The following is a 24282-nucleotide window of genomic DNA, read 5'->3' as shown; positions in this document are numbered from 1 at the left end:
CATGATCTTCAGGTAACAATGGCTGGTGTGCTCCTTCCATTTTAATTTGTTTTAGAGGGATAAAGTTACTCTGTACCCTAGAAAATGTAAGAAAAACTGTGAAATTGCTGAAGGCTCCACTGTTTTTAATGAGTACAGTGAGGCTTTCTCGAGTTTTCCTTTCCAACCCTTACAAACAAAAAGTAAGGATTCTTAGGTTATGCTGACAGAACTGTTAGCATATTTACTTGCTGTCCTTGCTGGTGGTGGTTGCTTCAACATAGTATCTTTTTGGTTCAGCTTTTAATGTTTCTTAAAGTAAATCCAACTCTTCCACCCTGTCTTGAAAAACCCAAACAAGTGTTAAGGCAGGTGGCACGCTTCCTTCAAACCTGAACAGTTTTCTATGCTCTTTGGTGCAGTGTCGACAACTTGAAGTCAGTTTAGTTTACAGAAAGCTCTCCTGAACAAAATTATGTTTTAGCAAAGCTGGGTGCCAGTTCTCATTCTGATAGAAGACTTGGTAGTAGTCTCTTTATGCATACAGATGATCATTGCTTTAACAAACATCATAGATACGCATTGCTTTAACCCCTTTTAGTTTTCTTGATCCTGAAAAGTTAGATGCAGACAAAATTTTAGGTAGCATAGTTTAAACGTAGTCTTATGTACAGCTTTGTTCTCATACCTGATTACTCAGAAGTACCGGGTTAGTATGCTAAAGCGATCTCTGGTACCTGTTTTCAGTGCCTTGGCTAATAGGGTGGGAATGTTGAATCCTTCTAACAAGACTTAAGGTAATTTCTTTTTTTCTCCCCAAATCTCCTGATGAAGCTAGTAACTTACAAACTGTGAAGACTTGAGGATATTATCTGGAATGAGAACTGGCTGTTGCTCCAGCAATGACAGGCTTACACTGGTGTGTAGCTAGCATGCACAGCCCATGGATGGAGTAGGCTGTAATTTGGAACTGGTTTCAGGCATCAGCAAAGTGCAGGTCATCGGAAATGCAGTGGTAATGACGGATGTATTGCATCAGTTGCAGTAATGCCATTGTGTTAGTTGTGCATAGTGCTGTGTTTTCAACTGTGCAAATTAAAAACGGAAGTGAGCCATTCTATTTGTGGATTTGCTGCTGCTGAGCTCTGTAATCTTAGTTTACTGCAGGTAAAACTACTAATCTTTTTCCCAGAAAGTGGGATCTTCCCTTATGTAGTGCTCCAAGGGCAAGGCACTACATTCCAGCACCAAGAGGTTTTCTCATATGGGAAATTAGAGGTCTGTTAAGTTTTATGTTGTGAAGTCTCCTAGCATCAGTTATGAGCTTCTCAAGCAGCTTTTATAGGCAAACCTCGGCTAGTTTCATGATCATGCAGGACTACCTTTGATGTCTCACCAGTAAGTTCTGTTGATAATGGAATCGAATCCAAAACCAGAGTGATCGCACTGAATCATCTGGCACTAATTTCCTTACCCTGCGGGATGGTGGATTGTTATTGTTGCCCTTAACTTGAAAAATGGAGAAGTCCCAGCCCTGCTGTGTAGGAGGCCAGCCAGCCATCATCAAAGCAAAGCTCCAGCTATTCATGCACCCAGAAGAATCTTTCTTAAGTTTCATTTGTACATCTGTTGACGGTGTGTATAAAGTCCCTTAGGCTGTACAGTGGCCCTACATGACCATTGTGTTAAAATTAACATGAGTTAAACTTCAAGGGAGTCTTTGAAGTGGTCACTCAGTGCTTTTAGAGAGTGTTTCAAAGGCATGTTGTACTGTACACCCATGCTTCTGCCTTTTTAAACATACGGATATGAAAGGGCTGATGTGGAAAAAATAGATTTTCTTCAAGGCTTCTGTTGTACCCAAGTCCTGGTTTGGTTTTTAGTGTGTGCTTACACTGACCAGTATAGTTTATGGTTGTCTTTATACAGTGACCAAAGGCCTGTTGCAAAGAGCTGAAACTTATTAATTCGCAAGGACTGGGCTAGCTTTCATCAGAGGCACTCTGGAAACAGCTTCTGGTGTGGGTAACAGTGCTTATTTTCTGCATTCGTACCAAAACAGAGCTTCCCAAAGAAGAAGATGGGGACATCTGATGCTGTTCTCGGAGGGCAGAATTTGTCACGTCCCATATATGAGTGTGTGAGTGAAGCCATAGAAAACAGCTGGCCCTTCTGTGCTGTTTCTGTGCCCAACTGTCCAGCATCCTGGCACTAGATAATGGGCAGCTTTTTCAAAGTACAGTGGTTTCCACATGTTTTTGAAAGAAACTCCAGGTTCTCACTTCTTTCCCTGCAGTAGAGGCTTGCAAGTGCTAGTTTTACAGAATATTTACTGAACATTTTTCAGTAACGTCGCTAGCCTGTTTTCCAGTTGCTGCTATAACCTAGTAATCATGAGCTCCTAAAGGCTCTGTACTTTAAGCTCTTGACTCCAGACATGAAGTCCCAGTTCCTGTTTTGTGAAAAGTCAGGCCTTGATTTAATGGGTTGACAGATGTGTGTCTCCCTGCAGCCCTTTCTCACAATTACCATCATTTCCCTTACACCCCGAGGATGTACTTGACTTGTCTTTGGGGTGAGAGGATGTCTGCTGCTGCTCACCCCCTGTGTGATACTTGCTGAATGGAATGTTGCAGCTAGCACAGTGTTGCTACAGCCTGCAAATTTGCCTGGGTGGTCCATGCTGCAAGACAGTTTTGAATGGCTTTTGTTTATGAAATTGATAAGTGTGCATGGAGTTTGAAAACATCTGAAGTCAGGTAGTTCTGCCTCTTCACAACTTGGACTCTTGCAAAGGAAAACTGATTTGGTCACGCTATCATTTATTTGAGCAGGTCTTAGTCTAAACAGCAGAGGGCAGTTGTGCACACACCTTATGTGCAAGCTCATCCTGCAAAATCCTGATTTTTAGAATCTTCCTGTCTGGTGAGGTGATGCAATGCAGTATTTTGTCCAGACAAATTTGGTACAGTGTATAAGACAAGATTGATGGGGCAGCAATGGCATGTCTTTCTACTGATACCTAATTTTGGCTTCTAAAATTCTGTTTGGTTTGTAGCAATGACATTATTGGAAGGTTTTCCCTTTTCTTTCTCTCCATCCCTCAACACAAACCAGGCAGATACATAAGCATTGTACAAGCTGAACTCTGCAACAAGATGCAACTAAATCTCATTCCCAGGCATGCAAGAGAAGAGCTTTCCCTTGCCTAGCTGTGATTTTCCTGGATGAGCTTTGCTAGCTGAAGTAAAGGAGAACACCTATTCACGGCAGTCAGGGTGGAAGAGACTGCTTTGGAGTTGGGCTCTGGCTGTGATAGCCCCTGTGAGGGGGCCTAACCAAAACAATAGAAAGGGGGAGACACATTAGGATGTTACAGGATGGTGGCAGGATGCAGTTTTGCTGCTGATTGAATTTCAGCTGAAGGTAGCAAAGCTTACTCGCCTTGTTGTGCTCTTGTAGCTGCCATGAAGTTTGCTGCTGGATTCTCTGTCATGCCTTGAGGCAGCTATTTGTACTGAAACTAAATCTTAACTGCTCCTGCACCTCAGAAGTGGTTTTTCTTTGCTTCCTGGACTGTGCAGTGTATGTTTGTGCCACACAAGTAAATGGAAATTTTCAGCCCTTGTAGCTGTTGTTCAGCATTTTTCCAAACATTCAACTTGTTAGTAAGGAATTCTTCAAGGTCTGCTCAAAACATGGCAAGAATCTAGAGAGATAGCTGTTAATTAAAATATATTGTCTCTGCAAACTGTGCTTCTCCTTTCTTAGGTCAGTCTGTATATGTTATACCTTGTAAGATAGCCTGGAAGATACAAAAATCTGCTGTAACAAACCAATCTTTGCCTGTTTTGGCATGTATATAAAAGAGTATTTCCTGGAGCTCTGAAACAACCTGGTTAGCATCTTTTGTTGTATTTAATATTATTTAATTAGAAGGAATGTATATTCAGCTTTGATGATTTAAATGACAATGATTGCATGAATTTGTTAATTATAATTCAATGACTAATTAAATGGAGAAATGGAGAAAAGGGATTCTTGAGCAAGCATGTTCTTTGAGAAACTCTGGTGTTTTTAATTGATAGTACATGCCTAATCAATTCACAGCAGTATCTCATTATTGATGGGAACAGTCTGGTTTTGATGGAAATTTGCATTTACCACACATTGACCTGGTATAATGTAATATTTTGATCCTGTCAGTTACTGCAGTGAAGATTGCCAGTTCCTAGGATTAAAGAGGTGGAAGTTTTTGACTATATTTATATATAGAATGGGAGAAGCCCCATCTGACCCCATGTTTATTGAGTTCTTGTAGTTTGGGTGTTTGCTATAATGACATTCAGCTGAATTTGCATAACCATGAGGGGTTGCTGTTTGATTTATATTTAATTTGCTTTTATCTCTCCATTTGAAGTTTTTAGCTTTAACATCAGGCCCCTTGGCTTATGCTAGAAGTTGCCTGACAGAACTAAGGGTCCTTTATTATTTCTCTGTAGGGATGTTATCTACTGGCCATTTGCACTGGCAGAATTCTTAGCATGAAATTATTATTATTACTTCTGTGTCAGCAGAGATGTGTGTGGCACTCTGAAGAATCTGTCCAGATGAAGCCTCTGCTTCTGCAAGCTCACAGCCTGCGGTCCTGATCCTGTAATTTACCCTGCATGGTCCTTTCCTCATGGAAACCTAAGCATTCAAGAGCAGGACATTGGGACACAGGAAGGGAGAAGGTAAGGTTTAGGATAGTATGATTGTTTTGGTAGTTACTGGGTGGGTGTTTTGTTTATCTGAATTATGTATAAAGCTCTGAAGCTTGCTCCTTTTCTACATCATGTTTTTTAGACTGTCTAATCAGTGCTAGTTAGTGCTGTCATCAGGAAAAATCAGACCTCAACCAACCATAGATGTACTTATATATCATGAAACCTACCAAAAGATAAAGTATTTAAGACATTCTCTATAATTGAAAATATTTGAAGCACAGCACCCTCCAAGCTGGAATCAAGTAACATGAACCATTGAGCACTGGGTTAATGAATCTGCTGGCGGTGTTGCTGTTCATAAGTGACTTCTGCACTGTAAGTGTAAGAAGCCATCTTTCAGGAATCTGGCTTGCTCCTTGATAGCAACTTTAGAAGGAGCTCTAACTGTTCTGTTAAAACTTAGTAATCAGCTTATACCTTAGTGTCTGAAATTTGGTGACGCCATCACGCATGTAGGAAAACTGGGACATAGGTATTAAGAAGGCATAGAGAAGGCAAACAGTGTAGCACTGCAGTGAGTCAGCGTTCACCTAGATGTTGGTGAATACATGACAACCTGATCGAATGGTTGAAAACTGGAGAGGTATTTCACTGGGAGAAAGTTGTAGCCCAGTTTTGGATGGTTGACCCATCCTTAATACAGTCTTCTAAAGCTTGCTTCTGACACTCACAAGTCCTTGTGGTTAGAGCAGATGCTATCTGTGAACAGGATGGCTCTAGCCTTCTTTTTCTGTATTGGAGCCAGTACTTGCAAAGAAGAGGACGATATACCTGAAGGAGCTGCCTGTGTGGTAGCTGTGTACCCAGAAGATTGAATGATCAGACTGGTGTGTCCTGACACCCTCAAGGACCAACAGACTGGTTCTTAGTGGGAGCTTGAGCTAACCATGGGGGCACCTTGGCTTCTCTGGGCAACCGTGGAAGGAAGTGCTGATAAGTTAAATTTGTTTTCTAAAGAGCATGAAGACCCTGGGATGGAAGGTATTGATATTGGAGCAGTGCTCTCCCAGTACTTTATGTCATAAAATGTGAAGCAGGGAAAACAATTTGCTCTTATGTAGAATCCCTCCCTTCATAGAATCATAGAATAGTTAGGGTTGGAAAGGTCATCTGGTCCAAACTCCCTGCAGTGAGCAGGGACATCTTCAACTAGATCAGCTTGCCCAGAACCACATCCAGCCTGGCCTTGCATGATGATATTTTTATAGCATGAATGAAGTTTAAAGCTGGAAGACAATTTCCAGTCTGTTTTGAAAAACCGCTCTAAATGAGTGAAAATTTCACCTGGGACCCTCCAATGCATGGTAATAGCTGCAACTTTTGTTGAGGTGACATTTGAACTGAAAATCTCTTCAATCACTCAGTTTTCAGGTGGTGGTGTGAGGCTGCCCAGTTCAGGAGTTTTTGCTGGAAGGGTTTGTTGAGTTGCCCTCAGTGTTTTTGTCAGGCCTGATAACATTAGTCATTAGACTGTAGATCTTTTCACAGGTGGATGTCTCCTACCTTGGGCAGCACATTCTCAGTAAAAACAGGAATCACACTCTCATTTAAAGGAAAAAATTAAGCAGATTGCATCTGACAGAACCAGCAATGGTGTTGTGAGACTCAGGATCCTTCATGGCCTTTCTTTTTTTTTCTAATCTTAGTGTTCAAATTCCACCTTCCCAACTCCTGGTAATGTTGCAGGTGTTGTGTGCTTGGTCTTGGGTTGACAACACAAGCGTTTTATTGATTGATGCAGCATGGATTTTGTAAATTCAAAGTATGTGTAGGTTATCATAATGTTCACCAAAGTATTTGCAGAGGTCATCACTCTGGGCTTTTGAAGAAATGCTGCTGTAAGACTGATTCACTGGAGCAGTATAGGTTACCTCCATTTTGCAGAACTTCTTCCTTTCTTCTTGGAAGACCACATTATATTTGCTAATATCAAAGAATATCACCCTTGTTGATACGGCTATTTAGGGCACATGCAGTACAGCAGTGCTTCTGTGAAGCTTCACAGGACTCAGAGACCACAGACACAGAACTAATGATGAGCTAGACATATTGTCCTTCACACAAGGCCAAATGCAGTCTTTTCATTGCTCATAAGCTGTGAGGGTGGTCATTTATTTCCAGTGGGAAGTGGAAGAACAGAAAGTACTTTGCCGTGAGGCAGAGCTTTGTGGGCAGTCTTGGATGCCTGATGCAAGGCTTCTTCCATTGCTTCCCAAAATGATGGTTTTGTTCTGGCAAAGTTCATTTTTTGTTGCCTGGCTAAATAGATGTCTGCTGTGGTCAGGACCTTCCACTTTAATATCTTTCAATGAACATCAGAATTCATATACACCAAAGCTCTTTTCTTCTTTTTCATACAAAATAATTTATTCACTGCCCTTTGCTGGGTGTCTTCCAGAGATGGAGTGCTTGCCTTTTGCTGTCTGTGGGGCTTAGCATTTTGGCTTTTCTCTTTTTCAGTGTTGAAAGGTTAACATTTGTATTCTTTTTGGAATACAAAGGGAATGTTTCAGCGCTGAGGCACATAGCAGAGTGAAAATTTTCAGGGATGGGACTGCAGATAGCAGCTGGGCACACAGGTGACGCATTTGGTCCCACAGGATTGGGAATGTGACATCAGGTCTAGAATGAGGCCTGTCTCCTTAGGACAAGGTAGCGCTTGCTGTTCTTGCCAGTCCGTCATTTTGCCATAGATGTTGATACGACAACTGCGGAGTATGGCAAGGCTGTGATGGCTTTGTGTGTAGCAGCAGTGAAAGATGGGAATCTGCAGGCCCCAGCAACGCCAAGTTTGTCTAAACATCCTTTGCTGGATTTTTTCCCTTGCATTCCTATACCTACTACCTTTTATAGACAGTTGTCAGGCTCGGTTCTAAAGCACTGAAAGGAGGCTGGGTCCCATGTTCAGGTAGCACGCCTGCTGCCCAGAGGCAGTCCCCGGCGAGGGGAGGCATGGAGCGCCTGCAGAGGCCCATGTGCTCGGCTTCCCAAGCCAGTGCCACTAGATGGCAATGTGGTACTCCTGCAGCCGGGACTCCCCTTTTTTTCCTGTAAATTCGCTTGCTTTTTCTGTATTTATCTCTGCCAAAGTGATGATTGCACCCACCACCCCGGCAAGAGAACAGAACAAAATCATTTCATAGAACATTACAGCTGTTGTGCCTTTTTCTTTTCTTTCATTTTTTCCTTCCCTCCCCTAGTTCTTTGTCCCACAGTACAGTGCAGAGGTTTAAAAACCCTTTTTCTTAGTCACTCTCCTTCTAAAAACAGAGAAAACACAACCTCTTGGGAGCAATTAGCTGTGAGAAAAGCATTTCTCAAACAATTGCCAGGAAATATTGTCTTGACCGATATTCCTGATGTAACACTGTCGTTCTCAGTACTGTTATTCTAAGATACTCGACGGCAAAAAACAGCAGGGTACAGATCTGTAATGTATGATCTGCAGCTTACCACCTACCTTACCTTTTTATATCCATTTACTTTCAGTTTGTGCTCTCCCTGCATTCCCTGTAGCTATTCTATTTAGGAGAGTGAACTCCTAAATGACTCTCCTCTTGTGACTCATGTATCAGGCCAAGGCTATGGCAAGACATGGTGGAAAATCAAGGTTATGCCTCTGCTGCCCAGGTTCTTGGTTGAAATTCAGTGGCACTGTGCTGCAGAGGAGGCCAGCATGCACACTTACAGCAATCCCTCCTCGCCTAAAAGCCTGGCAGCATGAGAGTACTTTAGGTGGGTGAAGCCTGAATTTCAGTGGGAGAAGCTGGGGAGCAGGTATACGTGAAGCAGGCAGCAGAGGTACACTGAGACTAGGGTCTTGACCTAGTAAGCCCTCCCCATTGCTGTATTAATGGAAGATGGGCCAGGTTGTAGGTTTGGAAGAGATTGGAGGAATGATGGTAAACTTCAAGTGCTAAAAGCCAGTGTTAGCAGTGGTTAGGAGCTGCTGTTAGCTAGCCAGCTAGCTAGATGTACACAGATGCATGCCCATTCACATGCACGTTCACATGTTTGTATTGTGCCATTCAAATTTTGTCCCTCTTTACATAAATTCATGGAGATTTGAGGAATGAGCCTCGTTCTGTGGAACAGGGTGTGAACTGAAGCACCTTCTGGAAGGCAGACAGCAGTGTAATCCTTTCATTCAACCCTGTCTGCAGCTGCTTTTTATAAACTTGGCATAAATATGTACTCAGTGAGGCCAGGCCTGTGTAGCTGGAAAATATTTTCCACCATCCAAAAAACCAGAAGATTGGAAAAAGAGCCCAGAAATTGTGCATAACATGGAATGGCCTCGCTTGTGGTTTTTTTCCATGACTTCCTCAGCTCATTTTTCTGCTGCCAATTTTAGAAGCCCATAAGTCATACTTGTTAAACTTTCTCAGTTAAAATGTAACTCTAAGAACAAAGTCATATGATATGTTGCAGCCAAATAATCCTTCCAGAGTGTCTGACTGGAGGAAAGCTACCCTGATCTGGCCAGCCTGCAGACCTGCATGGGCTCCTGTCCCGGGAGAGGCAGGTCTGAGGGGCAGGTTTGCAGCGTGAGGCCCAGCTCCATCACCCTCCCAGGTGCAAGCTTCCCCATGGACTTCAGCAAGCATTTATCCCTGGTTTTGCTAGGGTAGTCAGGCCCCTGGTGGGATATGGTGCAGGATGGTCATTGCAAAGATTTCAGCTCCTCCTTAGAAGGGCTTTAAGCGGGAGACGAAGCAGAGGAGGGAACAAGGGGAGGCAGCACAGCGGCTGGTGGGGTCTGGCAGTGGAGGCTGAAACACTGCTGTGGGAGGGTTCTGCTGCTGTCAGGGTGAAGGAGCTGAAGAGTGAGAAGGCAGCAGGTTGCCAGGAGTGAAAGGGAATTGGTGGAGGGTTTAAAGAAAGGGCATCCTCACTTCAGTGCAGTTTTAAATGTTGAATCGGTGTGGACGTACTCAGATGCCAGGAGCAGTGTTTTTGTTTGCCGGTTTTGCTCTTTCTTTTCAGGTGATAGTGCTTGCACCGGGCCCCAGATGGTTGTTTTGAAATGCCAGCCCTTGTCCAGGGTCTGCTCTGCCCCTTCGCACAGAACAAATCCTCGGTCCCTGTTGCAGGGGAATTGCTCTAAATTGACACGGGGGCAGTGGCTGAGAACAGGATTTGGCAGCAGTGCTCCAGCACACACCCCTGGGCTGGCAGTCCCTGCGGCCTGGGCCACGGCAGCCTGGTGCCTTGGGAAAGCAGAGTGTTGGTGTCCCAGCAGGGCTGCCCGGGGCAGCCTCTGTGCCAAGGGTGTGCGAGTCCGGCGGGGCAGGAGGGGCTGGAGCAGGCAGGGGAGAGGAGGGAGCTGGGGGAATCACGCTGCTGCAGAGCGGCTGCCAGGAGCGGAGGCCCCAGAGACCGCCTTTCTGCGGCAGGGCGGAACGCCCTCGCGAAGCCTGTGTGGTCTTCACGGGAAGGGAGGAACTGAGCAAACCCACTGGAAACCGGCGAGGGTGTTGTAATGTGTTTTGGACGGCCGGTTTCAAAAACCAGAGACGGCCTCTCGCTCCCTCTCTTTCTCCCCCTGGCAGCCGCTTCCCGTGCCATGACATTGAGGGAGGTGGTGGTAACTGATGTAACCGCGGCCAGGGAGAGTCACTTGCCCAACATGCGGAGGCTGGCTGGCGGCCAGAGGGGTTTGCTAAGGCCGGGCTTTCACACAACGGGCTCCCTGTCCCTGTGTGCATACCTGTAACCGGGCCAGGTGCCTGGCACGGCCGCCTCCCCAGCCCACTGCACGAGGCGGCTCAGGTACCCGAGCCCGCATGGGAGGAGGAGAAGAGAAGGAAAAGGAAGAAAATCTTGTTCTTCTCCCATGTGAATGTGGACCCAATAACGTCCCCAAGCACGTGTTGTTTGTGTCACCATATTGTAGTGAATAGCGATGCCCATTCGTTGAAGCCAGCTGTCCTATGTGCTGATGGCACGAGGCGTGGGGGAGAGGCCTAGTAGTGTTTTTGCTGGATCACCACCTTTAAGTCATTGTGACAGACTTTTAAAAGGATCTCTTTGTATGAACTGGAATACAATGCTCAGCTGGGCTCTTAAATTCTGGCTCTGTTGAGAAGAGAGATCCTTTCATATCGATTGTCATTTCATATGCAGTTCAGGCACCGGCTTGTAGAAAATCTGGGCCAGGAGAGATATCATTAGGTATTTATGGGGGTTTGGTTGGCTCAGCAGTCAGTTTTTCCATTGTCATGCCGTGACAGTAGTGCATTACATACACCCTCAGGAGACATCCTTCTGCTTCCACAACAATAAAGGACTTTTTTCTTTTTCTGACTCATCTTCAGCTTGAAAAAAAACCCCAACCACCACCAGTAAATATAATTAGCAACAGGCAGATATACTGTATGTAGCTTTCAGAGCCCATTGGGATAGTGCCTCTTAAAATGTGTGCTCGTGGTTGCTCACCCCATGCTTAGACCTCCAGCAACATTCCTGATTATACTTAGTTGTTTTAACATAGCTTGGTAACGTTGTAGGCTGAGGAGCCATTTCTATTTTGGATAAAGAGGAGGAATATATTTAACACTGGGATTGTCTTTCATGCACACCCAGAAGCTTTGGCCAGACTCGCAGCTCACAAGGTGGGGGAGCACAAATGGCTGCATTGCACTGGATACAAGATCCACTTAGCTCTTTATCCTCCCTTTGACAAGGGCCAGCAGCAGATGCTGTGAGAAGGAGGACAAGAAACAGAGCAGGTCTAGGCTGATCCTGCCCCAGTGTGCCTTCTTGGCTCCTAGCACAGCTATTCTTCCTCACCAAAGGATAGGGTAGAGCCATCTACTGCCTTAATCCTTTTCCCCAGCCTCAGAATCTACGCTGCTCAATGGCCTCTGTTTGTTTCCCAGATATGGCTCCATGTGGGATGGAAAGCAGATGCAGGTTTCCTTTGCTTCTCTTCAGATCCACGTGGTCACGTGAGGATGGCTGGGTTAAATGTGTCCTGGCCCCTCAGTGTTTCCCTGATGTAAGTGTGATGGAGCTGGGAACAGGTGGTGTGCAGCTGGGCTCTGCTGTCTGCCAGGCAAGTGTTCCCTTACACTGCAATCCGAGGTCCACACAATCCCAGTTAGGGGCTGCTGCCCATCCCATGTGTGCCATTGGAGCACCAGGAAGCTGGGACCCAGCCTTTGGGTCTGTATTTCACCTCGGGGTGAAGGCTGACACCAGTCACATGGCTGTGAGCAGGCCAACTGGGAGATCAGTGTGGCTTTGTTTATTTATTTATTTTAACCTGTGACTAAGGTGGAGGAGCCGCTCCTCCCAGAAAAGTGCTGTTTATATTTCAGTCTCCTGAGCAGAGTCAGTCGGATCTGAAGTGCTCCTAACCCAGCAGTGGTATGCTGGCTCTGCTGGCATGTCCTCATGTAACCTGGCGTTCACGCTGCCGGACAGAGTGTGGGCTGGTTGTTTCCTCATCCCGAGTGCAAATGGCCAGAAATTTTCCTCTGTATTCCTGACGGCTGAGCTCAGCGGGGTGGAGGAGAAGAAGAGCAAGCCTTCATCTGAAGGTGGCCAGGCACTGAGTAGGGCTGTACTTGGGGTTACACTGAACAAAAACATGACAGTGTGGGTGTGGTGATGGCTCTGTAGCCACAGACAGCATTGCAGGGCTCACCTGTGCAGCATTTGTTTAGCACAGCCACTAGTAACACTGCTGTATGTGTAAGCAAGTCAGTACCTGCTGCCATGTGATCAAAAGGAAGGATGCTTTTAGAAACATGCGAGGGTGGCATGAAAAAACAAGTCAGCTGAAGTATCTTTAGCTTGTAGGGCACCTGTGGGCTAGTAGACACAAGTGAAACAGTGCACAGAAACTCCTCAGATATCGAGATGGTGTTTATTTCCATTATCTCTACCAAATTCCACCTGTGTAAGCTATTTATTTCTTTGAGATCTGGTGAGTTCAAGACCCTGGCTATTGACATACCTAATCTCTGGGGGAAGGGCAGAGCCAGCTCAGCCAGCCTTGATGGAAAATTATTTCCCAAAGCAAGGGTCTTGTTCCCTGTGGCAGGGCAGCAGGCATTGCAGAGAACTAGCCAAGAAGCATTTAAAGCCTAGGGCTTTAAATAGCACCTGACTATGTGGCTAGTGAACTGATGATATATGGGGTAACAGGATTTTGTATTCTTAAGCTAAAGTAAGTTTGGAGAATCCTGTTCCCGTATGTCATCAGTTGCTAAAACAAGTCTCCTGGAAATGTAAAAGGTCTGCCTGTCTCCACTCCTTGCCCTATAGCAATGTAAGTAGGACATCTTCATCTGAGTTTTGTGATAAATAAATGAGTAATCCTGCCTCCAAGGCTGTCTGGGACTTCTGCACCACATCGTTGCTCCAGCTTGTACCACAAAACAGTATTTTACCATGTCTGGGATGGAGAAGGTTTCTTCTATGTAGCATGCTGTGGTATAATCACTGGTCACAGTGTTGTCTGTGGGATGAGACATGGGGCCAGACTCCTCTTAAGCCATCAGTCTTGGACATTTTCTGATTTAGTCCTCTCTCATTCTTCAGTGAATTGCCTGGACAGCTATTGACTGGGGTCAGCCCTGTTGGCCTTTGGCAAGCAAACTAAAACCTGGGTTCTCCCCTGAGCTGAGTTTGTAAACAAGGCATAGGCCAAAACTTCTTTTAAGCTGTCTTGGCAAGGGCTAGAAAAATAGGAAGAAACCAATGCCAGTTCAAGTGCACTGTATGCCGAGAGCTGTGCTCTCATTTCCAGCAGGGAGGACTTGGACATCCTAAAGCAGCAGCTCATCCATGGCAGTGTGGCAGAAAGCCTCCCGAGAAAGGGACTGTGGAAACTTTCCCTTGTGTTGGTGGTACCTCCTGCTCAGGGCCTGGCAGCTGTGTGACTGCATGGTGCTTGTTAAGGTGTTTAGTGAAGGGTTTGGAGGCTCCAGAATGCCTGTGCCCTCCTGTTCCTGAGCTTCTTAAACTGTATCTTCAATGGTGAGAACACCTATGAAGGATGGGGCATTTCCCAAGGAGGCAACTGTGTAAATGAGACCAAGCTCATGGGATTCTGATCTCCAAATATGAATTTTATATTGAGGTCAGTGGGGAGCAAAGGTGTGTCAGTCTTTGGGTAGATGGGTTTTTTTACTGCTGCTTGAGCACAATGGGGAACCTTGGGAAAGCCTTCCTGAAGGAGTTGACTGCCTGCACCTTGTCTGATTTATGTCCCTCTGGCTTATGCAGACACAGCCTGGCATCAGCAAGGTTGCTCAGTGTTTAAGATCACTGCTTCCATTTGGTTAAAACATGCAAAGAGCCTTTCAGAGGGAAGGAATGGGGTTAGGAAGAGGAAGCTGTGTGAGGCTTAGTTTGCATTACTGAATCATGCCAGCCTTGGTCTGGTAATTCCCTTTCTCTAGGCCCAGTGTTTCAGTGGTTTCAGGTTTCAGCCCAGCACAGCATCAATAAGTCCATTCTTCCCGGAAGGTCAGGCTTCCTTTCAGTCCATCCCTCCCCTTCTCCCTGGGAGAGGAGAGTAATGGTGTTCAGTGGCAGCGATGGTTCAGTCTGAGCAGGAGGGAAGCACCTTTGCTGTTCCTTGTCCTGCTGCAAGCAGGCAGGGACAGATGTCTCCTTTCCCCACATAACCACTGAAGTGCCCAGCTGCACCTCGAGGGTTCAGCTGTCTGTACCTCCAACAGAGGCCAAGGCAGTTGCAAGTGCTCGGGACCTCCCAGTACTGGCCCTCAGTGGTTTTCCCTTTGGTCCCACCAGCAGAGGAGGAGCCCCATGTAGTTGTGGTAGGTTTGGAGGGTGTGCTTTTGCTGACAGTGCCTAAGGAAGATCTGAGATGTCTGATGACAGCATATTTGTGTCTTAAAGCTGCTCTGTGGGATTGAAGGACAATGATTGAAATGAATAAATAAATAGAGCAAATAAAATTGAGGAAGGAAAACAGCTTGATGCGAAAGTTGCGAATGTATTCATTAACCTGGTTTCGTTCATTTTGGGCTGGGTGGCAGTTGCAGGCACAGAAGTCAGTGACATTCAAACCTCTCTCTACAGGTGAAGGGACACAAAATGGGATCTCATTTGTTCTTCATGGGCCATCACTTTCTGGCATGCCTTTTTACTATTTTTTGGGGGGCAAGAAACTATAGGTAATTTATGTCAATGTCATCAAAGACACATTCTTGTTACTCTCACAACTGTGACCTTGTATCCAGCTAAGAGTTATAGCGGGTAACCAGTGAGATGCTCAGCTTACATCCACAGGGCAGATTTTCCAAGCAGGAGCTATGCTGGCAGGGCTACCTGTCATGCTGTCCAGCCAGCTCAGTGCCAAGTGGTTCTGGGAAAATGCAGGCAGTGACGCCACAGGCCAGTAACAGCAGAGGTGAATTCCTGGAAGACGCCTACTGAGAGCCCCAGCCCATGGTGTGGCATTACCATGGGATGCACTGCTATAGGGACAACCAAAACGTGGGAAGAGGGGTCAGACCAGTCACACTGGCACATTGCAATGTCCTGTCTGCACAGCAGGCAGCAACCTTACTGAACCAGTCATGGAAAATGGGCTGCCTTGGCCAGGAGGAAACAGCTTAGCTGTCACAGCTTTCACTCTAGAATTAGCTATGAGCTGGCCAGGCATAAATTGCTTTTAGACTTAGTCTTGCCAGCTGCATTACCAACAAAGCAAAAATTGTCTCAGGAACAAGGCTTGGGTTCACACGCTTAAACCCTACCTGTCATAAGGTTGCTACACTTTTCCCTAGGGCTGGTACTACAATATTTACTGTATTGGCATGCTGTCTTTTCTGTTCAATTGCTGCGTGATCATATTATAACATGTCTTGTTGACAAGGACTAAAATCAGATCGAACTGTGTAAAGAGATAACTGTGGCCTTGATCTCTCCATGGTAAAACCAGAGTAAATTACTGGATGCCAAATAAGTTATTCCCTGTTTGTTTAAGATTAAACAAGCTTAAATCTGGCCTTCAGATCATGATATTTCTCTAATTCAATTGGATCATATTTATAAATTCATGTAGTGGTCAAAATGATCCAATAAACATCAGCACACAATCCCGAGCACTTGCAAAACATCAAATGTATATATTGGCACATTTCCTATTTGCTGACTGCAGGACAAATAGGTTTCGTATTGGGACATCAAAGTCTGTTTCAGCAACTGGATGCATGACAAAGCCATGTTATAATCTGGGTCCTGATTACAGCATTGAAACATGTTGGCTCAGCATGTGGTAGATCTGGATGCGTAGATAGATCAACTTTTTAGTGGCCTATGGCTTGATTTCAGCGTGGAGAAGGTTGTCAGCATATTTGTGCTAATTAAGGAAACGGCATGGGAAACTCCTTCCCACTGCAGATACAGCCAGAACTCAGGAAATGTCACTGCTCCTCAATGTTTTTTTGTAACAGAGAGTTTGCCTTGAAGTAGAGAAGCAGCTCTGTGTCTTAACTGTGTTTCTAAATTGTGCTGAAGCTTATTTGTGTCTTGTGCCCTGTATTTTACCCATTTCTGGAGGTTGGATTCAACAGTTAGGTCACGAACACGTTAGAAGAGTGTTTTAGCTGTATTTGGGGCTGGTGGGGCAGAGCTAGGTTCTCTGCCTTGGTTGGGTTTATTTATAATGTTGGCAGTAACTGAACACCAAGAACTAAACACAAGTTTGTGCTCATGCTCCGCTAGAACTTCCTTGCTGCTGAAAATAACACATTTGCCCAACAGTAACTACTTTTTTTGTTTCATTCAAGCAGTGTTTTGGACACGTTATGTTACTCTTAACATATTCCCACGTTCAAGTTCCTGAGAAGGCAGGCTGAAATGTTGCCAACTCTGTTAAGTCCTTTCTGTTGCACTGAGTCAGCTGCTGTGATTTTACCTTTGCTCTTGGTCAAAGTATTACATTCTATTACCTTTTTGTTCTTTTTTTTAAACATAAGAAATTGCAGTACAAGTGTTTTTTCCGTGTGTCTGTGTTTCCTCCTGCTTCAATGACAAAAGCAGCACATGACTTTTATTAATAAGAAGACAGGTACACCTAGAAGCCCTTGATGTTTTCCCAAGGGATTCACAGCCCAAACATGAAGGACAGACAAAAATGGGAGAAATTAAGTGCCTTTATTTGCATTTATGAACAGGGAACTGAGTTAACCACAATTAAAGGGGCACTTAATTCCTTTGTATGGAAAGGCCAAACAAAGAAGCCTTCAGTGAAGCTAAAAACAGACTCTGGACCAGCAGGTCTCTGTTCTGCAGGCAGCTCCGAACACAGTTCTGCCCCCCAGCTCTAACAGTGCCTGATCGAACACAGCCGTAGGTCCACGTGGCCTGAGCTCATGCCAGCAGCTCAGGTCTGTGCCAGCACCTTCACTAGGTCAGCATGGTTCTCCTGTTCCTGGTGCAAGGTGCTCCCAGAGCTGCTGGCCTTCTGCCCCCTTCAGTTTCATAAGAGTTCTTGCTGAATCCACATCTGCTGCGAGGGCTTGCATTGGCTGCTTGTATTGGCTGTTCAAGGCCTCCAGAATGGCAGCTGCTAACAAACAGCTGCCATGCATAGGAGGTCGTGGCACACCTTCCCCAAGTGCCAGTCCATGGGAAGAGATTTGCAGATCTTAGAAGCTGAAGGTGGAGTCAGCTATAACGTGACTTGCCTTCCTTGCCATTCTGAAGTATGGTGAAACATCCATAATGACACTTACTCTGCCTTTGCAAATACGAGACTGTCTTTATACCGAGGTGTCTCATCAGTGAACCTCACCTCAATGCAGAGTGCTTATTCAGATGCAACCACGAAAATGAGGGCTGGCTAAATAATGCCTTCGACTGAAAGGATCCACTGAAGCTCATTATAATGATCTTAATGACTTCCAATTCAGCTGTGTCTGTGATACCAGAGTGCAAAGGTAATTATGGAAGTGCTAAATACTATTATTATTTGATATTAGTGACAGGGTGGGGGTGAGACCTGGTGAGTACTTCCCCCATCTGGCCTAGAGAGGAATGAGGGTTGCCCCCTTCCCTCCACCCTCTCCAGGCCTGGGAAGGAAGGACTGTGCAGGCAGGGTGGAGGCAGGACTCTGCTCCCTCTTTCAGCTGTGTCAACCTTGGCTCTTACTTTGTGGTGTCAGGAGGTGGCTCCTTTGCACGTGCAGCAAACTGGGGGAAAGGAGAAGTGGCTCCACACCACCCTTCCTGCCTCCTCCCTCTGTCCCCAGGTGGTTTTGCTGGTCTTCCCTTAAGTTTACTCTGTTGCTCTTCTGGCTGTCTGGTACTACCTGATGGTGCTTGATTTTCCCTCTGTGATCTCTCCTTACCTTTTTGATCTCAGATGGGCCCCACCAGCACAAGTGTTCCTTGACTTGCACAGGGTTTCTGTTTCCTTTGTGTTGGCAGCTCAGCTCAGGATGAGGAGCAGGGACACTTAACCTGGCTTTTTAGAGGTCTTGGACCAGACGACCTCTGAGGTCTCTTGCAGCCTCAAATATTGTGTGATTTGGAGGCCCTGACTCGCTACCAACATTGTTCTAGCCCAGGAAAGTGCTAACCCTTTACCCATGAGGAGGTTTTGAGGAAACAGTGATATCTTACATGGTTAACAATTTGCTGCCTGACTTTTGTATAGGGCCCAACAGACTACGTGATCTGTGGGAGCCCTCACACAGGATCTGTGCAGCAAAGCTGCAAGTGCCAGCCTTGCAGACCCTCCTGGACCATGGTGAAATGGTGAGAGCACATTCAGTCAGCTCTGCTCACTGACCATGCCAGCCTGTGCTAGGAGAAACCTGTGTGGTGATGATTCAGACTTGAATGATTATTTGACCCAGAGGAAGGCTTGATGATACACTGAGGCTGGGACACACCAGCAGTGATTATAAAATGATTCACTGCCTGTGTTCTGCCATTCAAAACATCCTCTGTATTGCACAGGCACTGCCATCCATGGAGGCTGCAATGAGGAAGTCATATTTGTACCCATAGCTGCTACCTTCTCACTGAACCTTTCAGCCAGTGCCTCAGGCTTGGTGCCTGCCTCCCTCTGGTCATGCTGACACTAGAGAGGTTTGCTGGCAGGGGCAACTCCCCAGTGCTGCCATGGGACTACAGCCAGGCACCTCTTGATGACATTGTCCATCCTTGCCCTAAGAGGGTTTGGGCAAAAATGTGGTGCATCCATCCCAGTGTCCCCTCAGTGCCATCCTGTGCAGTGTGGAAGCACATCATTGGACTTTAATGCTAAACTGTCGGCAGGTGGGAACTCACAGTGTCCTTTAATTCTCTGTGCTCCAGCCTCTAATTTTCACATCGTTCTTCAAAACTCTCATAAGTTCCTTGCACTTCCATTTTCCCTGCTGTTAGAAATGTGGAGTTCAGACAGTCCAGTCTGCTTCAGTGTTTCTTTTACAGAGGGACACATAACCTGCTGTCTCTTTTAATTTCTCATGCTGCTGTCTATACTTTCCTTCTTCCTGTTCCGCCCACCTTTCGTCCTTCATTCCTCCTTTCCACCAGATTTTCTTCTGCCAGATACGTGAGCTCATATGGTATGAATACACTGACTACATCCAGCTTGTCCTGATAAATGTTTCCCAAAGTGCTGATATTGCTGCATGTAGAGCAGGGAAGTCCTCAGCACCTGGGAAGTACCTTTTTTCCTGACCTAGGAACTGAGACTGTTTGTGGCAGTTTGCTGGAGGCACTGGTGAGATCTGAGGCACACAAAGTTTACTCCTGTTGGCTGGGACTCACAAACGTGTTTGGGCTAATAACACACATGGCTTGTGTTGTGCTTTCCCTGAAGCTAAGTTGAGCAACATGTTAGTTAACAAGTTAGGCATTACTCAGAGCTTCTAAACCTCATGTTTTGCCAGTGACAAAGTTACAAAGTTATAATACAGCACTCCTGACCTTTTCTGTGTGGTGTAATGGCTAAGCTCCAGCGGAGTTGTGCTCCATCCTCTTCATCTTACAGTCCTGCCTGGACCCTGTTCAAATTTAAGCCCTCAGCTGTCACACACTCTTGCCAGCTCTCCTATATGTCTAAATAACTAGGTGAGCTATTTCTGGAAAATAACCTACTGGATGAATTTAGCCTTTTCTTCCTCTGAGTGAACTGTTTTCAAACTCTCTGTCAAATGTATTTTACATGCAGTAGTATTATTTGTGCTTTGTCTAAGCATATGCTGGCTATGGATTCTCACTGTGCTCTTGGATAGAACAGTGGTTTTAAGTACCCACCGCTGGTTATTCATAGCGCACATTTAGTCATTTAACAAACATGGTATTAGTTCTGCTCACTAAGTGGATGACTAATACTTATAAATAGGAGGAATGTGATCTGAAAGGTCACGTGAATGTTCCCAGTGTGAGCATATCCCCAAACTACGAGACTTCTCATTCCAGGGGCATGATTGCAAAACAAGAAAATGCTCATTATTAGGAAGCAGAAAAAAGGTTCAGAACCCATTCAAGCAATTTCTCCACTTTAATTCAAACAATTTGCAATTGTTTATTGAGCTGTGCATTGCAAAAGGTTTTTGCAATGTTTGCTTTTCCCTACAGTCTCTCCTGACCTGCTTGGGAACATAGGAATTGCCCTGATGGAACAGTCCTAATCTCTCTCTTCTGTGCCAGTGCTCTCCCTTGGAACGTAATAGGACCTGAATATTTCTTAAGTAGATATAAGAAACGTCCTTTAACTTTCTTCCCAAGCTCTTTCACATCCCATTGGAAAGCAAGACAGTGCTTAACACTGAATTCCAAAGGAAGTGAGAAGAGTGCATAGTACAGGTTTCTGCACTGCCTGTAAACTGAGGGCTTTCCTCAGTTCAGTACCGTGGAGAGAAGATGCTGTGCTGCCCAGGCTTTGGAGGAGCAATGGGGGGTGCTGCCTTGGAGGTGGAGTGCTAATGCAGCTTCCCGAGAGGTTTTCTGTTAGAGAACACAGGAGGTAAAATGCAGGAAATCTGCTGTGCAGACACCCTTGTTTTTTCATTTCTGTCAAATGAAAACAAAATAACTGAATGCTGCTGCTCTCCTGCCGTTGCAAGCTTTGGTTTATGTTCACAGGAATACAAAGCTAAGGAAGGGAGGACTGGTTGCCTCAGGACACCCAGCTTTATTTCGTGGCTGTGCCACAAGCCCACTGAAGGTTTGTCTGTAGCATATGTTTAGCCTGGGTTTGAGCCCAGTCTATCTTCATGCACTGCCTTTTTGGTCAGTTAAAGCCCTCAGGTTGTCTGTAGCACCCCCTTGGTCAAGTCTGAGGTCCTCCTTGGCTGGAGCAGTGAGGGGAGGACTATTGTGCTGGGCTGGGGCAACAGGGTCCTGTGGAGGCCATGTGCCAGGGACTGGGCTGCTGCTACTGCCACTGTGATGTCCCTCTCCTGCTTACTGCAGTGTGAAGTCAAAAGGAAGTCCTTTCAGTGGAGAAACAGGCAACCACATCACTACCTTTTCCCTGTCTACGATTCGGGTATAACCTGGTGGGCTTTGGGCTGCTGGAGCAAAGCAGGGTGAGATGGTGCTGGGGGCAGGTTCAGCTCCCATCTGGGAGGTGGTGCTGGCTGAATCAGCACTTCTCTGCTCAGCCTCTTCAGTGTCAGATGTGGTGGTGGTTAAAGACACCTCTAGCCAAAGCTAGTTTGACTTTGCACTGGAACACAGTGGAGGAGAGGACTTGCATGGTTGGCTGAGAAACGTGACCTGATCAAAACAGAGAGGTACATTGCATCACTGGGCAAAGCCCAAGGCACCAGCCTGGGTGGCATCTGATTATGTGCTAATAAACCGGCAGGTACAGGAGCTGCACTCTGCTTTGTAGCTGAGTAACACTGTCTGGCCATGATGTGACATATAAACCCTTTTGCCCTCCAGAACCATGTGGCCACATACAGACTACCTATTTGGAACAGTCCTGGCCCGTGCTAACTCCTGGACTGTTCTTGGGAGCAGTTTGGGAGAGTGCTGTTTCACCCAGGCCAAAAATGTAGCCAGGACCATGCTAAGAGCTGGAGGGATGGATGGTTGAACTCCACCACTTGTGCACTGGCAGCACCTAGAGCTCTAGATGCTCCCAGTCTGGCTAGTGTCAGGGAAGTTACCTAATGCATGATATAAGAGAGAGAAGACTTCCAGCTTCATTTCTAGCTTTTCTCCCTTTGTGCCCTCTCTCACACAGGGGGAAGAGTGGATCCTTTTACCTGTAGAGTAGTGAGACTGACAGAATTGGATACACTGGGAAGTGGGGTGTGGTGAAAGTTCAGTTCACTGCAGTGCTTTATAGAAATTTGATTCAATGAAGAGTGATATGGTATACGTATACCATAAGGATGGTATTCCAGTTCACGGACCTATTGTAATTGTGTCCATGCTTATTATACGGTTACAGAAATGCATTAGCATTAAAATATGTGGGATAAAAGCAGTCAGTTCTGTCCTATATTCTCCTCCTACCAGCCTTTCTCTTGACTTTAGGTTGCTTATTAGAAAGGACAGTTGAGGATCTGAGTCCCCCCAAGCAGTCTATATGCAGTCAGAAAGTCCCAGAGATTTGATAGACTATACATGATGTTTCTTTCTGAGCACACAAACATGTTTCCTAACTTGAGCAGTCGCAGAGGTTTGATTTCAGTGGAAGATAGTATATATGTGATACTTGATTGAGAAGTGCATATGCAGGGCTTATGAAACAGTATGCATGTCTGCATGGGCGGGTGTTAAAATAACAGGGTGAAGGTGCCTACAAAATATTATTTACTTGCTGGCTGAGATTTATCTGCTTGCCTTAGGGACTCCTGGCCCCTGCCTCTCAGATTTTGTTCCTAGAGAAAAATTTGGTGTAAAGAGCTGTTTGGGGGTGCTCTCTAACAGCTGGCACTGGGGGGCTGAGTGGTACACTTAAACCGAATTCTGATGTTCCACCCAGGTTATTTTGGGTGTGCCAGCATTTGCTTCCTTGTGAGTGCATCTAGATTTCTCCTCTCCCTTGGTCAGCACAGAAGCATTTCTCTTACTGATGGCAAATAGTTGGTAGTGGTGGGGGCAGGTCTTGCTTGTGGCCTCTGGCCAGCTAACAAAGGACAGTGATAAAAACAGAGAAACAGATGGGAAGAAAGTACAGTGTAATTACACCTGATAAGAATCAGCATGACACTATGTGTGCTATATACATGTTTGAAACCTACACACACAAACACATAAAAGAAAACATTCAAGTCGTGCAATCAGATTCTTCCACACAGCAGCCAAAATTACATGAGGAAATGAAAAAGGGTTTTTTTATACTGTGGTACTGTCAATCAGAGCCTCCCCTCTGACTGCACCTGGGAGAAGAGTGTGTTAGGTGTGAGCAGAATAACTGATCGGTTCGTAAGCAGCATGGCAGACACCCGTATAGCTTCTCACTGCAGCACCTTCCTGTGCTGGCTGTGTGTCTGGGGCAGGCATCATGACTAGTCAAAAGCAAGCCTAATCACATCCATCTTGGGCAAGATCCTCAGAGGTGACTGTTGGAAAAAATGCATCTGCATATTCCAGATAGATCTTTTTCAGTGCTGTTCAAATCTCACTCTCTGCACCTGAATAAATGCAGACCTGTGTTTGGATGTTGCAGGGCAGTTGCACTTTTGAACAGGAGCCATTTCACAAAGGATGAGGGAGCAGCAACTACCCTACTCCTGAGCTGCCATCTCTCTCATGGGGTTCAATAAAACGAGAAAGCAAGCCCCCAGAGTTTTCTCCTTTTCCATGGTGACACAACAGAACAAAACAGGATTTCCTTCAGAGCAGTAACAGGACAGGCTTTGCAGCATTCTTACAAGGGTGAATTTAGAGACCAGAGAATGGAATTTCCAAGTGCATTTCCCTTCCTGCACCTTTTCTTTTTCATCTCCATAAATCTGTGTCAGTTTTTAAAGTACCTATTTGGGGGGGTGGGAAAGGGAACAGAACAAGTGATGAGCTATTCAGAGCTAAAAGAAGAGATTCATGCTTCCAGAGGTAAGACTGTAGAAAAATGTGTCAGCGTAGCAGATGATCATTCTCCTCTCTTAATGCCTCTCCTGAAGCATCAAGGTGTACGTGTTTCTCAAAGGGGCTGTACATCTCAGAGGTAGTCTATGAACTGCATGTTGAAATGGTTGCCATGGCAGTGACTGAGTATAAGTTAGAAAGCGTGATTAGCCAGAGTTGGCCTAAATAGCTGAAGGGAAGGAAAAAATAAAGGGCGGGGAGACCAAGGACTTTCTGTTATTTTTAATACAGATCCGTCTGTATTAGGCTGTGCCAGGAAGGGGAAGTGTTGCCGATAGAGAGGAGCTTGTAGGAGCGTGCTCCGCACCCCAGCCCCAGCTGGGGTACCACCAGCGGACGCACTGTGAGGGGCCCTTCTCTGCCTTACACCACGTCTGCACACCAGGGAGGGGCCCTAAGTACAGACCAGTCCTGTTAGTGTTGAAATGGCACTTCTCCAGAGTCAGAGGCAAGGCCAGGACACTGCTCAGTGACTCAGGGA

General features: G+C 45.8%; 1 long non-coding RNA gene across 1 annotated transcript in view; it reads left to right on the top strand.

Moving 5' to 3' along the window:
* Positions 1-4559: 4559 nt before the first annotated feature.
* LOC115946008 (uncharacterized) overlaps positions 4560-24282 on the top strand; it is a 43065-nt gene continuing 23342 nt past the window's right edge. The window contains exon 1 of the long non-coding RNA XR_004080167.2: positions 4560-4715. This is a non-coding gene — a long non-coding RNA (uncharacterized lncRNA). The remainder of the gene's footprint in view (positions 4716-24282) is intronic.

This window comes from Melopsittacus undulatus, chromosome 3 (genome assembly GCF_012275295.1).
Source record: "Melopsittacus undulatus isolate bMelUnd1 chromosome 3, bMelUnd1.mat.Z, whole genome shotgun sequence".
NCBI classification, from domain to species: Eukaryota; Metazoa; Chordata; class Aves; order Psittaciformes; family Psittaculidae; genus Melopsittacus; species Melopsittacus undulatus.
The sequence above is the reverse complement of the archived record's forward strand: the minus strand, read 5'-3'. Positions and strand labels throughout refer to the sequence as shown.